The 15,638-nt window shown below is 42.5% G+C and overlaps 1 pseudogene; it reads right to left on the bottom strand.

Moving 5' to 3' along the window:
- Positions 1-2,000: 2,000 nt before the first annotated feature.
- LOC149266650 (protein disulfide isomerase-like 2-3 pseudogene) lies at positions 2,001-3,006 on the bottom strand (annotated as a pseudogene).
- Between the last annotated feature and the right edge of the window lie 12,632 nt (positions 3,007-15,638).

Here is a 15,638-nt window from a genome sequence, read left to right as displayed (position 1 = left end):
CTCCTAGCTACCAAGAGTTGAGTGGTCTTAGCTCTCAAGCATCAATAAACTCCCTCTATTCACCTCAACTCAAGTGCTAAATTCCTATATTAATGAGGCCCTAGGGAATATTTATAGAGATGAGGTGACTATTCACCTATCACGACCCTTGGCCTTCCTGGGTGCCCTTTCGGCTACCCTCGTGACTCTTGAGTTTACCCACTTCTTTCTCAAGCCAAAATTGATTGTTACATGCCCACATCAGTTCCAACATAGTGGTTTCTACAACGCTGGGCGATATTTACATTATGATAAAAGAGAGAGAAGAGTGATGCATAGGGTTATTGAAAACCCTAAAATGCTCGATGCCTAAATCTCGTAATGATGTGGATGCTTGGTCCTGAAATCGATTTATTTTCTTGCCACTATGCCTCACTTGCCTTCATCCATCTCCTGGAAATGTGCCTTTAAATGCCTAGAAAGGTTATTGGAACTTGGAAGGGGCCACCTAGCTTACTGAAGGAAAACCAAGTTGTGCAAGCTCCATGAAAAACCCTAATCCCGTTGCATAGATCAATATTTGTTCCATTCCTTCTACCTATAGTAAAATAACATTAATTAGAAATAATTTCAAACAAAGAATGAAAATGAAATTACAACCAATTAATTTGAAATAATGGAATTAATAAACAATTGATCTAGACCCTCGTGTGGTCAATTGTTGTGCCATGGTATTGTCAATGCATGTGGCCTTGGAGGGCCCTAGTGATGCATGTGGTTTCAAACATATTTCACTTAAGAGGACACAACAATATAGCTCCTTTTAAGAGATCAATATAGGGGTAACCTTATCCTTTGTGTTGTAATTCCTTCCATGGAATCCTATATCCCATGTCACTCTTCATGCATTTAATCATATAAAATCAACAACCCTAACTTTTCTCCTATCATGCCAAGCCACCATCAAAACAAAAATATTCTTGTGGGAATGACCCTATGAAGTCATTTGATTTGTGAAAATGGATGGTATTCAAATTAAGGATATTATAAGAATCACCCAAGAACAAGGCCCACATCATCGCAATTCTTCTGAATGATGCACTGTTTGATTCTGTCGTTGTTACCCTATGTGAGTTTCGATTAGCCTAACCTCCTAGTTCTATTATTTTTTTACTTTATTTCCAAGATTCAGGTTTTCAAAACTTCTACAGTTATCTATAATGATCAATTTCAGTAGCTAACCATGCAATAGAAGCACCTTCTCAAGTGACCACTCCGCCAAGGTAGCGACTGGTGAGGTAGTTCACGTTTTTGGAAAGGTCACATTTTCCCAAAGTCACATTACTTGTATGTTTGTCTGAGGCATAAGAATGCGATCTCGTGACTTTGCTAGTAGTGCGACCTCCTGGAGGTCACACCATCACAATGCAATAGGTCACGCTTCCAATGGATACTCGTAATATGTGATTTCATGACTCACAGGCTTTCCGAAAGAATGCAACCTATTGGAATGTTGGCACTTGCACTCATCGGGCGTGCTTTCAGCAGGCTCATTAGAGGTGTTAACATGCAACCCAGAGATTGCGAGTGCGAATGCGAGTTCTGAGAGGTCGCAAAGTCACATCTTAGACCAATCGAATTGCTTGGATATTTTCCATGAGTGTTGAAGTGCGAACTGGCTACTGTGCGAGGGAGTGTGACTTCTTAGAGGTTGCAATGAATGGGCTAGTCGCATTCTAGGATGCATTCCTTATATATCCATGTCTAACTTCCTCATGCTTTTCGTACCTCGCTTTCAAAACCTGTGATGACTTAAACGTTGATATCATTAAATTAGATCGTACATTTAACATTGAAATAAAAACCCGTGTCCTGCCTAAATCACATTCTCTACCTATACAATTTCTCTACATGATGAGAAAATAAGTGAAAGTTTGCACAAAAAGCTTTATATCTTTCTAGAGAACTGGGCAGAATTATGAAATTGTTCCATTTCTTTCTTTGCCTGAAATATGAATCACCTACAATTCTTCTTTTTCGACATCCTTATTTCCCACTAGCTCATCTAGTGAGAACTCGTCTTCCTCTAACATCTCTTCATCTTTCCCATCCCACAGTTTAGTTTCCTCAATAACAGGATAGATTCTAGGGGAAAATTACCTTTACCTCCCTGCTCTGCATCCTTCACAAAATCACAAGATGTTCAATCTCAAATGCACTGCGAAGTGGAGCATAGACACTCCTTTTGCAGTTCAAAGCTATGAAGGTTGGATACTCATAGCCAGTAACACTGGCTACTAAGAGAAATATGCTTTCCTGTTGCTGCCCACATGTAGCTGTATGAACTGCTTTTGAATTTTTCTATCGTAGACATGAGCTTTTGTTGGTAATGATCCCTTCCTTCTGTTTTTGTGTTTAAAATGTCTGGCAGGAAACTAACAAAACATACTGATGAAGTAGCGCATGTGGTTCCCAATACATCTTGGCTTGTTAGCTTCACCACTTCCGGAGGAGAAACATTCATCTCACGCTGTTCAAGGGCAAAGGATTCAATCACAAAAGTTGTCCTTGAACCTTCATAGGAACTGGACTCTCCTTATCCAAACCAGAGACCAAGATTGTAGGAAAGCTTTATACATTAAACCTACTCATCAAATGCTTCTCTACATCACAATTGAAGTGACCCATATTCGCCTTTTCCTTCAAGCTATTTGCAGCTTTCTTCCAAACTGCAACAAGTTTTTCACAACATCCACACTAGGGAGCAGAACATTCAACAAACCCTTGATATTTACTTTTCAGGAAAATGTCATCAAAGTTGCTTGAAGTGAGATCTACTGATGAATTTGATGAACTTTTCTTATTTGATCCAGTCTTCCCATTTAGCAGGTCTTTAACAACAATTTTCAACTGCTGAATTGCAAATTCGGCTATTGGTATTGCATCCCTTCCTCCTTGACATTCTAATGGGGGCTTACCAAGAGTAAATACCTCAATGGTTGGAAATCCCTTAATTCTGTATTCCATAGTGAAAAACCTCAATGAGGACACCCCTGTCATAATTTAGAACTTGTGGTTCCCATATAATACCCCTTATGCTTCGTTTAAATCCCTGCAAAGAAAAAGGGATAAATATTTAAAACCATGAAAATAATTTCATCTGGAGTAGTAAAATTGCAACTAAATTATACACGAAAAACAAGAGGTGCTCGAAATTGAAAATCAACACAACATTTAGGCACCTTACCAGACTTATGAATTGCAAGAAATTTATGTGATGCAAAAAGAAATGGTGCAGATAGAGATTCAAGGGTGGGGAGTAAGATGGAACTTTGAGGAATCTTAATGCACTCGAGGGGATGAGGACCAAGACAAAGCAAGGTTACTGTCATGATGTATTATTACAAACCCTTATGCATATGTGTGATCATGCTTTAGGATGAGTCATGAAGAGTTTAAAACAACATGAGTACTTCGATCGCATATGTATAGAGCTACAAGGATGCAAGGGTAGTATATAATCTCTCCAAGCCCTATTGCTCATGTTGAGGTGAAGGATTGGCCAAGGACCTAAGGAAAAAGTGCTGCTATGACTCCCAAAATAATTCCATGTGATGTCGACGGGAGCGCACCACTAGAAGCATGTGAATATGGTGACAATAGGGAGGGGATCACTCTTTTGGCAATCTAGGGTTTCTCATAAACCCTAATATTGTCATTCTTACGAAAAGCCACCTTGAACACAATGCTTGTTCAAATATAGGACATCCATCGATCGTGATGCGTATGATGCAAAGATGATTTTTAAAATCATAAGAGACTCTTAACACGTCAATGAAGCCATTAACGTTCGAAACCCTAATGTGATCTGATGCCTATATCTGAGATAAAACATGATTCATGAATATAATGCATGAAATGGGAGTGAGCGCACCAAAGGATTTGGATAGGCAAGGTCACAGGGAGAGAAATTGGTTGGGGTCCTATCAAAAACCCTAGAATCTTAGGGTGAGTGTTGGGGTACCCAAAATTTTGAATATGCCCAAAAATTTGCGTGGTGTAGTAGTGGCTACAACGATTAGCGAACCACTGGTAGAATCTAGTATCTCTGTCAACACCCTTGTAGTAGTCTTAGTGTGAATATTGATGCAAGGGAATATTGAAAAGACGTTATTAGCACCTCTTGCATTGCCACAACCTTTTGCAGATATGCCTTCCCTCGTGCCTCAGCTAGGTCTTGTCACTCAGTAAACACCCCATTGATAGTTCACACATGTTGGTAGTTGATGATGATGTAAAGAATGATGCAAAGGGCTTATTGTATTCAGAATTTAAAAAGTAAGTTTCTATTGTTGCTTCACTGCCAGTGAGCCTGGATAGTACCCCGGTGGAGTCACTTCAAGAAATCACAAGCGTTGCTCCACTACCAGCGAGCCTAGTCAGTACCCTCGTGGAGTCATTGCATTACCTCTCTGCGCAAGAAGCCTTTCTTAGTTCTTTACCCTTTATTTGGTTTCATTTTCTTTTACATGTGAATTTGCACTTATTTCTGTGTGTTCATTGCACTAGGGCAGATGATGGATCTCGACTTATTTTACTAGCAAGAGAGGTTTTTTCTTGTTTGACGGAAACTAAGAGATATCATGATTTAGGTTTTCCCTCATGCCAAGCTTCCACATCTCATTTGCAGACAGAAAGTGAAAAATATCACAAGTCATTGAAACAATCAAGACCACGCTTGGCACTAGGTTCATGTTATGGGTATAGGTCATCCAAATGGATTAGGGTTCCCCATGAGCAATTTGTTCTTATTTTCCCTATTAATAAATTATACTTGTAGGAGAGATAATCATGATGCAAATTTGATGAATGAATCTAAGAGAGGCTACCCTTTGACGTAACCATCACAACTTCACACAATCAGAGGGCTAGGGTTTTAGTTCTAGGGCTAGGTGACTAGGAAACTCTCCTATGGTTTACAAACCGGTGTGAGGAGGTCAAAGAAATGCACTTGGAGTAAGAGCAAAAGGTGTGAGAAAGCTATTCATGACACTACAGGTTTCAAATATTTAGGTTCATGAAGGCTCATGGAGTAGCATGCAACATAGGTGAAAATTTGAGGCTAGGTCAAAGGTGAGTGTGTGCCAAGCGAGAAGGCAAGTGTATGATGAAATGCAACAGACAGGGTTAATGATGCAATGTAATGCTATGTGCAGAAGAGATCAACTAGTTGCAATTAAGGGACCAATGCAATGCATATGCAGAGATTTCATGAATTCCATTCAACAACAAAAAAATGCAACGACATGAGTGCAGAAGAAACAAGCAGGAAATTAACTACATATAGTAAAGAAAATGAAACATGACAAATTTAAATCATAAGAAAATTCTAATTAGCCAACTGATAAGCAAAGCTAAAACCTAACTATTCTAAACCCTAAATCCTAAATTAACCAAAGCATAGGTCGGGTTATGTGAAATCAAACTTCCAATGCAGCCACCGCAGGAGTTCACAACCTGCAAAAACAAAGATGGCAGCAATTAGAATTTGTGGAAGGGGTTATGCAAAAAATAGCATGCTTACCTGTAAAGCATGCAAAACAGAAAGAACATTTCATCCACCTATAGGGAAACATGTCAGAGAAGACCTTTCAAAGAAAACTTCAACCCAATCCTTGTAAAGCGAACCACAAGCTTGAAATTTATAGTCATCCAGCCATAACATATGTCCATTTATGCTTAACCCTAAATCCAATGCAGGTAAGGCAAGATGTCTTCAGGTAGTAAAGGAATCTGACAGATTATTTCAATCAACAATCCTATCATGATGTAGAGGATGATCAACTTGATAACCCTGAAAAGACGGGCCCCTGTTGAGTGTAACTGAGATCCCTGAGGATTCAAACACAGAAACCCTAATTTCAGAAACCCTAGTTTGAAATTTTTCATGGACTTCGTCAAGGACATGATGACATGACATAACCATCAGTGGAAGCTGAAGTGCCTCATCATCCTAACCAACCTCTGAACCTTCAAACTACACGCCATCCAATATTGGTAGCTTTGCAAGATTTGTAGATGGTTTTATATGGTTATTGTTGGTTGTGACCAAACAACTATTAGTGAAAATATTGTGGATTGGATTCATTGTCTGAATATTGATAGATCGGCAACTTGATAGATCAAATTATCTAGATTCCCAAAAATGAATTGAATCAACCAAAAGATTCTCAAGTAGAGGGGAGGTCAGGAGATTTTACCCTTCCCCTATAGGATTTTGGAAGAGATCATTTGATTGTGTATGTTGACAGACTATATTGGTTGGGAGACTGTTGGCTTGAGGGGCCTTGACCCAAGTTCAACATTAATTAGCCAAACAAATCCCTACACTATTGGCCCTTTCGACATCAGTCCGTGAAGTGCAAACTGAAATCTCACCTGAAGCAATATGGGGGGTTGCTTGAACTAGGTTTCTGCACCCTCAGATGGTCGTGATGTCGTTTGATTCCCTCTATCCCTGCCTTCACGCAGGTTATTTTTCTCAAGGGCTTGCAAGACAAACCCTCTATTCCATCCTTCAATACCTCCATGAAAGGATATGATCACCCTTCGCACAGCTCGAGCTTGTTGCCCAGATACTTTCACGCTGCTATGGCATCATGTTGTTCAAGTTCCCTAATTAATATAAGTGCCTTGCTGATCTTATCAAACAGTTATAGTTACCCCCACGTAAACAGATATTCGTAAATGTGTTCAATTATTCAATGTAATTGCATTCATTTGCGCACCATATAAACATAATAAAGAAAATTCATACATAACATATCAAGATGCATCAAAGACATAGAAATTGCAGAATATATCTCTTTATTAATATATTCCAAGTGGTTACAACCTCTGTCTGCCCTGCACACATAGTTGCAGAGGTCTGTGCACTCAGCTATGGACTTTTACCCTAGGCGTCTGCACACTCAGATGCAGAGCCTCTACCTATGCTACAACCTAAGACTTAGACTTCTTTCCCTAAAGCTATGATTCTATTACATCATTCTTCATTGTCCCTTTCTTTTCAAATTAATTAGAGCTTAGCTCTTTTTATACAATCCCATGGCCTGCGGAGCATGGGTAGTTCTCTTGCAGTTGACTTTACTTTTACAAAACTAAGAGCGGACTACCCTTTATGAAACATAACACCTTCGCACTTCGTGACCACAAATTGTAGAGTCTTTACAATAATATTACAAAAATTGACTTAAACACGAGATTTTAGCCACAAAACTTCCCTTGGGGGATCCCTCTCCCAACAGGCCCCCAACACAAACATCGTGACTTACCCTCGAGTCACTCGGTAGGCACGAAGATCTTTACGCGAAGCTTGTCCAGCTCGACCCTAAAGGCCACAAATTTGTTCGTGCACTAAGTTGTTTCCTACTTTGCATCTTCAATTGTTTTCATGGTTACTGCCCCTATACTATCAACCTAAAGTTGTTGTTGCGTTGCTTGCATAGTCAAAAGCTTGCCTTTAATGTTTCTTGTGACTATGTAAGCTTCCTCCAGCCAGGGTTTGAGTTGCGCCTTCAACACTGCTTCCTTGTGCAGCACTGCATCCACCTATTCCTTCAACTGCTTGGCTTCCTGTAGCTTGGATAACCTCTGTGTCAGCGTGATTGTTCGTATTGTGTCCTTTACTTCATCATAGCATTGTTGGAGTTTGTGCACTTCCGTTTCTAGCCTCTATATGTTTGGGTCCTCCTGCAAGTTGGCCAGGACCTTAAACGATTATTTGAAGAACTGTGTGCAGTCCGCTACTGCACTCTCCACTACTGCAACTGCTTTGGTGACAATGGTCGCCCGCTGTTCCTTTACCTCTGGTGGTGTTGAAGGCTAGGCCCTCAACTAGAGCTCTCTAATCTGCAAGTTCAGCTCCAACTTAACCCATGCCATCTCGGTCTGAGTGTCGCGCACCCCTGTTGCCAATTTACATATGTGGACCTCAACTAGATCCTCGTCTAGAATGGCTAACTCCGGGACCATTCTACATGCCTCCTCCATGACTTGTATGATCCTCTTCCTCTAGCTAGTCGCTTCGGCCTCAACAACGATGACAACATTCCTCTATATGTCCATCTTCATGTTTTTTATCTTCTATTCACTAATCACCTAGAGGGCGCGATGGTCACGGGCCCTCAACTTTGCAATTACTCCATCCTATAAGAGGTGGAGTGCTTCGTGCGGAAGTGCTGCCAAGTTTAACCCAACTCCCTTCAAAGCACTGACAGTGAGCCTGTCAACCTCATTTTCTGTGGTCAGTGCTCCATCTGGAAGCACTATCGGACTGGAAGCCTTCGTGCGTAGCATATTGGTAGCCTCTAACGTGCCGATAGCCAAGCTAGTGGATAGCGGACAAGCTTGTGTCACACGGGTTTGCAACTCCTGCAGCCCAATCTGGATTTCCCCTAGCATGATCTGCTGCTACTTCTCGAATTCCTGTAGGACCTCCGCAGTGACATCTCTAACAGTGTCACCGATGTCATATAAGTCACCCTTTGTTAGTGTGATAGGGTTTAGCGAGGTCTTGGTCACCATGGATTCTTTCTGGACCCTCCCTTTTCTAGCTCCCTCTGGTGTTTAATGCAGGTAGACGTCTCTTGAGGGTCTGCACCGTGCTGCTCTGTGTCCTCTTCTTCGGTCTCAGGTGAAGGCCACCATGCACCTTTGTCAGAGCCTCGCTCTACACCACCTACCTTTTTTCCTGCCTCCTTTCCTGCCCATTCCGCCTGAGTCTTTTCAACAACGTCCTTTTTCCTCTTTTCAACCAGCTACAACATCTTTAGCTTGGCCTCTTCCTTCTTCTTCTGTGCAGTGGACTTGCTTCCACCCACCGCCAAGTCCGTTGTGATGCACCACTATGCTAGCCATTTATCCAACATTGCATCGATGGCATCATCTGTGGCTAGGTATGACAAATTGTACCACTTCTGTGCATTTCAACATGATGTTATTCACTAGTGCTTATGTCTCCTTTAACAATTGTTCAAACGCTAGACTCACTACTAGATCTTGAAAGAATTCACAGTTCATGTGCACCTGAGAGTGGAAAAACTCAATTCTGAAAATGCCAAGTTTTTTTTGTTGAACAACCATTTGTAATTTATAGGGCATTTTGAATTCAAGTCTAATCGTTCCCTTCAAAATCGGTTCATTAATGCCAGATTGATGGCAGAATTTCAAGGATATAAGCCATAAATTTCATCTTAAATGCCAATCGCCTGCTCCATTTGGCCTCACTTTTGCCATCTTTTCATCAACAGTGACTTTAACAGTCACTTTCCAGCTGACCTGCGTAATTTTTCCCTAGATAGCGCATCTCCCTCCTTGATTCGTGCCATAATCCAATCGTGCAAGTCCCCAACCCGGGCAGTGTAGTTTATAGTCCCATGCCTCCTTTTAGCTGCCTGGAGTGCTAAGACTATGCTTCTTTCATTTAGTCACATCGCTAGACCGCCAGTGTATGGCTTCAAGCTACTGCCATTCACCTTTCCTGGGAAGGGTTCTCCATTTAATTTGACCAACTGTACCGCTCCTCCATGAGTAATATCCTTAATAACGTAAGGCCCTAACCAATGCATCCAAAATTTCCCTGGAAATTTATCAAACTTACTATCGTATAATAAAACCAAATCATTTAGCTTAAATGTGCGTAGCTTGATGTGGCGATCATGCCATTCCTTTCGCGTTGCTTTTGGACCTATTGGTGAAATCCAGCCAAAAATCTTTCTTCTTCAAGCTTATCCAGCTATGCAACCCTCTCCTCTAGGGTTCTACAATTCGTCATACCTATGAGCACTACTATGCGCAGACTAGGTACGATGTATTCCATAGGAATTACCGCTTCCACACCATAGAAAAGCCTAAAAGGGGTTTATCCAGTCAACTTCTTCAATGTCGTTCGATAAGCCCACAATACTGCAGGTATCCGTAGGTCCCAATCACTTCGTTGAGCAATGAAAACCTTGGTCAATGCATTTTCGAGAACTTTGTTAAACGCCTCTACTGTTCTGTTAGCATGTGGGTAATAAAGTGTGCCCTTATGGTGATATACCTGAAATTCCTCCGTCAGTGTGCTGATTGTCTCATTCAGGAAGTGCATACCACGATCACTCATCAGGATCTTCAGACATCCAAATCACGTCAGTACCTTCTCAAATAGGAAATTTGTGACAGTTGTGCCTGTGCAATCCCTCACCAGTTGTGCTTTTTCCCAATGAGTCAAATACTCCATCGCAGTGGTAATGTATCTTGCTCCTGTCTTTCCGTGTGGCTGAATAAGTCCTACAAAATCGATCACCCACTTCTCGAAGGATTGCAACGTCATTTGTGGATTCAAAGGAATTTCATCCCTCCATGATGGCATGCCCATTCTTTGACATACATCACACGCCTTGCAATATGCTTTAGAATCCTGATGAAGGGTTGGCCACCACATCCCTGTGCATAGAATCTTATGTGTAGTTTCTCTCCCTGCATAATGTCCTCCTGCGGTGCCCCCATGAGCATCCGTGATCCAGGTGGATATTGGTGGCCACCTGCCAAGTCCACCTAGATCCCCACCATTGTTTCTCTTAGCATTTTTAGTTCCTTAGTTGTAGCACAACTTACTATTTTTAGCAGTTTTTTAGGTCTTGAACTTCAAGAGCCGTTTTGAGGCCCTAAACAACGTTTTTTGCGAAATCTGGGGGCAACATGGGTCCATGGACCGATGTTTCCCTTCCCAAAGTGATAGTTCTCGGATAGATCTTTCTAACGAGCCATTGTATGCATCAAACAGAGATCGTACGCCAAAGTTACAACCCCGGGAAGTTGATGTACCAATTTACCCAAACGGGGCCCACAGTTTGGCATTTCATCTTATAGGGTTAGGTTTTGGAATGTTAAGGGTTTTCCATTGTTTCTCAAGAATAAATAGGCCTTCGAGCCTCATTGTAACACAGATTTCAGAGGCATGTAGCCACCACATCTCTTCTTAGCGATAAGCTACCATCACCCTAGCTGGTTTATTTCCATTACTCTTTGTAAGCATATTTCAGTATTTTACATTAATGAAATGAAGTAGTATTTCCACTGCATATTTGTGTTTATGGTTATCTCTGTAATTTGTTGTGTTCCTGTTTAAGGTTGGATCAGTGGTATCAAAGCGATCTACTTTTTCTCTGTTTTTCTTTGCATGTCCCCAACGAGGTCAGGATATAAGGAGTTAGGGCTTAAACTGGTCGAACCTTTGCGAGACCAACCTCGCAAATCCCGATGGCCTCCCATGGTGGATGAGAAGAAAGACGAGGGGGCAGGAGATCCTATCAAAATCTTGCTCGAAGAAGCCCTCGAGCGACAACGGAACACGATGATGGACAACTTTTCCCAGATCCTTCAGCGGCTACCCAGAAGCGACACATCGGCTTCCAACAGCTACTCTGGAAATGCCACGCCCTTTAAGGTACAAGTTAATTTTGAAATCCCCATATTCGAGGGTTAGATAGACACAGATGTTGTAGATAAATGGCTAAATCTACTAGAAGGTTATTTTTTTGTTCATGAATTTTCAAGTCGAGAAAAGATTGTTTTCGCTCTTCTCAAAGCAGCCCCCCACGTCAAGGACTGGTGGAAAACCTACTGCGAGCAGAAGGAGGAAAATACCGACTCACTATTTTCAGCCGCACCCACCTGGAATTCATTCCGGGATGCCATCAAGGAGCAGTACTACTCTGTCAGAAGCTATGAGGATGAATACATAAAGTGGACCACGCTACGGCAGGGAAGGGACCAAGACATGCCGGAGTTCACCAATCTTTTCCATACCCTTCGCACAACGTTGGGTATCAAGGATACGGAGCAGCATTTGATACTCAAATACCACGGCTGCTTGCACAAGTACATCCAAGAAGAAATAGAATTCCTGAACATCTCCTGCATACCAATATGCCGTCAAGGTCGAGCAGAAGTTTAAACAAAAGAAGCGAGACTTTGGATATGTGAATATGAAGCAAGGGAAAGGTCCCCCTAAACCATAGAACAAAGGAAAAGCCAAGGCAGGGTAGCCCAAGACAACCCGCCAAAGTTGCAAGCAAAGAATAGCGTTGCGAAGCCGAAAAAGGACACGAGAAAATGGTGTGAATTCCATAAGAGCTCCACTCACAACACAAGTGAGTGTCGGGCCAAGCAGTCACTGGTGGCTAAGCTAAAGGTTTCAGAATCAAGTGCATGTTCTGACTTTGAGTTAGAACTCGACAGGGGGAATGACAAAGGGATGCAGATCATTGATGTGGATCCCATTGCCACTGTTGCAATCGCCAAGATCCAAAAAAATGAACCCGAAGATCCAAAGGAGGAGGAGCGTCTCTTCCACACCTAGATGTGGGTAAAGGGCTCCCCGCTATAGTTCATTGTCGATAGCGGGAGCCAAAAGAACCTCATTTTGGTAGAGGTTGTGAAGCGGTTGGGCCTACCAACCACAGCACATCCATAACTGTACACCATCGGGTGACTTCACCAAGGACGGGATCTTTGCATGAGCCAGCAATGTTGCCTTCCATACAACATCAAGCCCTTCACGGATGAGGTATTGTGTGACATTTCTCCCCTTGAAGTTTGTGATGTATTATTAGGACAACCATACTTGTGGAAGTGACATGTTGTGTATGAATCAAGGCCCCGTGCTATTATTATTACATTGGGAAATAAGTTGTACAGGATACCAGAGGTAGCACCACCTACTGCCGTCTCTTTGATTATTGCAAAACAATGCAGTAAGCTCATTTCCAAAACTGAGAAATTTGTTTTTCTGATGATACGCCCTCAAGGAAAGAAGAAGATAGTGGCTATGGCCTCTAGACAAGGCCCCTCTACACAACAACTACAGATGGATAAGGTAATGGAGGAGTATGAGGACATCTTCACCTCCCCCGCAGGGGTTCCTATACACTGTCAGGTCAAGCACTTCATCGATCTGACCCCAAGTGCACCGCTACCCAATGGACCAATTTATTAGCGCTCCATTCTTGAGAACGATGAAATCAAGAGGAAAATTCAGGAGCTGCTGCACAAAGGTCACATCCATCCGAGTTCATCACCTTATGGGAGCCTGATTGTGTTGGTACAGAAGAAGGATGGGACTTGGAGACTCTATATTGACTATCGGGTGCTAAACAAGATCACTGTCTATAATAGGTACCCAATCACATGGATTGATGACCTCCTGGACCAACTAAAGGGGGCAAAATATTTCAGCAAGATCGATCTAAAGTCAGGATATCACCAGGTACCAATTGAACCCTATGATGTGTGGAAGACTACCTTCAAAGCCAAGGAGGGCCTTTTCGAATGGTTGGTTATGCCTTTCGGATTTGAAGAATGCTCCTACAACCTTCATGAGGCTAATGGATGACATCTTGCGGCCACTCACCAACTCATTTGTAGTGGTATACTTGGATGACATTCTGATCTTCAGCCAGAGTTGGGAAGAGCACCTCCACCACATCCGACAAGTTCTCCAAACACTGGGGCAACACAAGCTATGTGCCAATTTGGAGAAATGCACTTTTGGCATGACCCAGGTTCAGTATCTTGGATACATTATTGATGAACAGGGGGTGCATGTGGATCCAGCCAAGATCCAAGTCATTTAGGATTTGCCATCTCTAACCACTCTGACAGAGCTCTACGGCTTTCTAGGTCTTGCCAACTTCTACCACAGGTTCGTGTTGGGGTTTTCTCATATCACTTGGCCCTTGAGTCAAGTCACCAAGGGAGGAGCAAAAGAAAAATTCTTTTGGTCTGAATCTCAACAAAAGGCATTCATAGAGTTGAAAGATCACCTCTACACAGATGCTCACGTTACCAAATTTACAACAACCATTTGAGGTCGAGACAGATGCCTCTGACTATGCTATTAGGGCAGTCCTTACTCAAAAAGGGCATCCAGTGGCGTATCACAGTGAAAAACTTTCAAACACAGTCCAGAAGTATCCCACTTATGATAAAGAGATGTATTCCATTGTGCAGGCCTGCCGACAATGGAAGCATTACATTTTGGGGAAGGAAACGATCATCCACACAGACCACCGACCCCTGTAGTTCATACAGACCCAAGGGAAATTGCAGAATGTTCGCCGTCAGAAGTAGTCTACATACCTACAATAGTTCCATTTGAATATCAAGTATAAGAAGGGTAGCACCAATAATGTTGCAGATTGCCTTAGTCGACCACCGATCATGGCATTAACCACCATGCTCAACTCTTGTGGGCACGAGACTTCTGATTGGCCACTTCTCTACAAAAGAGACCCAAAATTTAGCCACACATACCAAACACTCTTGGAGGGTCGACATGTTCCAGATTTTCACCTCCAGGATGCCCTATTATGCCACCTGGGTCACCTTTGTGTTCCTTCAAGCAAGTGTGCCAAGATGATTTGGGAAGCACACTACAGTTAGGATACTAGGCATTTCGGGGTCGAGAAAAGGGTGGCGGTACTGCAAAAGTATTTCTATTGGCCGAATCTTTGACAGGATGTCAGGAAGTACATTAGATCATGTACTGCTTGTGCCATTGCCAAATCGACCATCAAGAAGCAAGGCCTCTATACCCCAATGCCTACCCCTAGTCGACCTTGGGAATCCATCTCCATGGATTACATGTTAGGCCTTCCTTCCACTAAGCATGGAAATGACTATGTTTTTGTGGTCGTCGACAGGTTCTCGAAGATGGCCATTATGGCAGCCTATAAGAAGAATATCACAGCAGAAGCCACTGCTAAACTCTTCTTTGAACAAGTGTGGGTGCACTTTGGGATCCCACAGTCTATCGTCTCAAATCGGGATAGTCGGTTCCTCAGTACATTTTCGTCCAGTCTCTAGTCAATGCTGGACACAAAACTCACTAAGTCCACAACCTCCCATCCTCAAACTGATGGCTAGACAGAGGTTGTCAATAGGATGATTGTACACATTCTGCGCATGTATAACTCAAAGCATCCACGCACATGGGACGAGAGCCTCCCCTATGTTCAACACAGCTACAACCGAGCTCTTCACAGCTCGACTGGCCATAGCCCTTTTCAGGTGGGCTTGGGATTCCAGCCACTATGCCCCATTGATGTGGCCATGCCACTTACAACTACTCACACAGATTCGGCTCATGTTCATTCCGAAATAGACAAGGAAACTAGCTTCATTTAGCACATCCAACATATTCGCCAGCAGGTCCATGACATTCTAGAGAAATCAAAAGCCAAGTAAAAGCAGCGATGTGATCAACATTGGGTGCCACAGAAGTTTCAGGTGGGTGACAAATTCTAGTTTCATTTGCAAAAGGAACGCCTTTCTAGAGCCTATCAAAAACTGAGACCACTCCGATATGGTCCTTACACCATTACTAAGGCTATGGGAGACAATGCATTTTAGCTCAGCATTCCCCCATTCCTTGGCCTGCACCCAGTGTTCAATGTGGACTGCCTTCGGCCATACTTTCCACCATTTCTAGGCACATCTGCCATTGCAGAATAGCTCACACCCACAGAATTAAATCCAGACTACATGGAACAAGCTGCAATTGATTGGATCATGGACACACAGATCAATAACACTCGCCAACAGAATATCTAACT

This window comes from Pinus tabuliformis, chromosome 6 (assembly GCF_031772625.1).
Source record: "Pinus tabuliformis cultivar Carrire ecotype Pingquan chromosome 6, CPIR1, whole genome shotgun sequence".
Lineage (NCBI taxonomy): Eukaryota > Viridiplantae > Streptophyta > Pinopsida > Pinales > Pinaceae > Pinus > Pinus tabuliformis.
The sequence above is the reverse complement of the archived record's forward strand: the minus strand, read 5'-3'. Positions and strand labels throughout refer to the sequence as shown.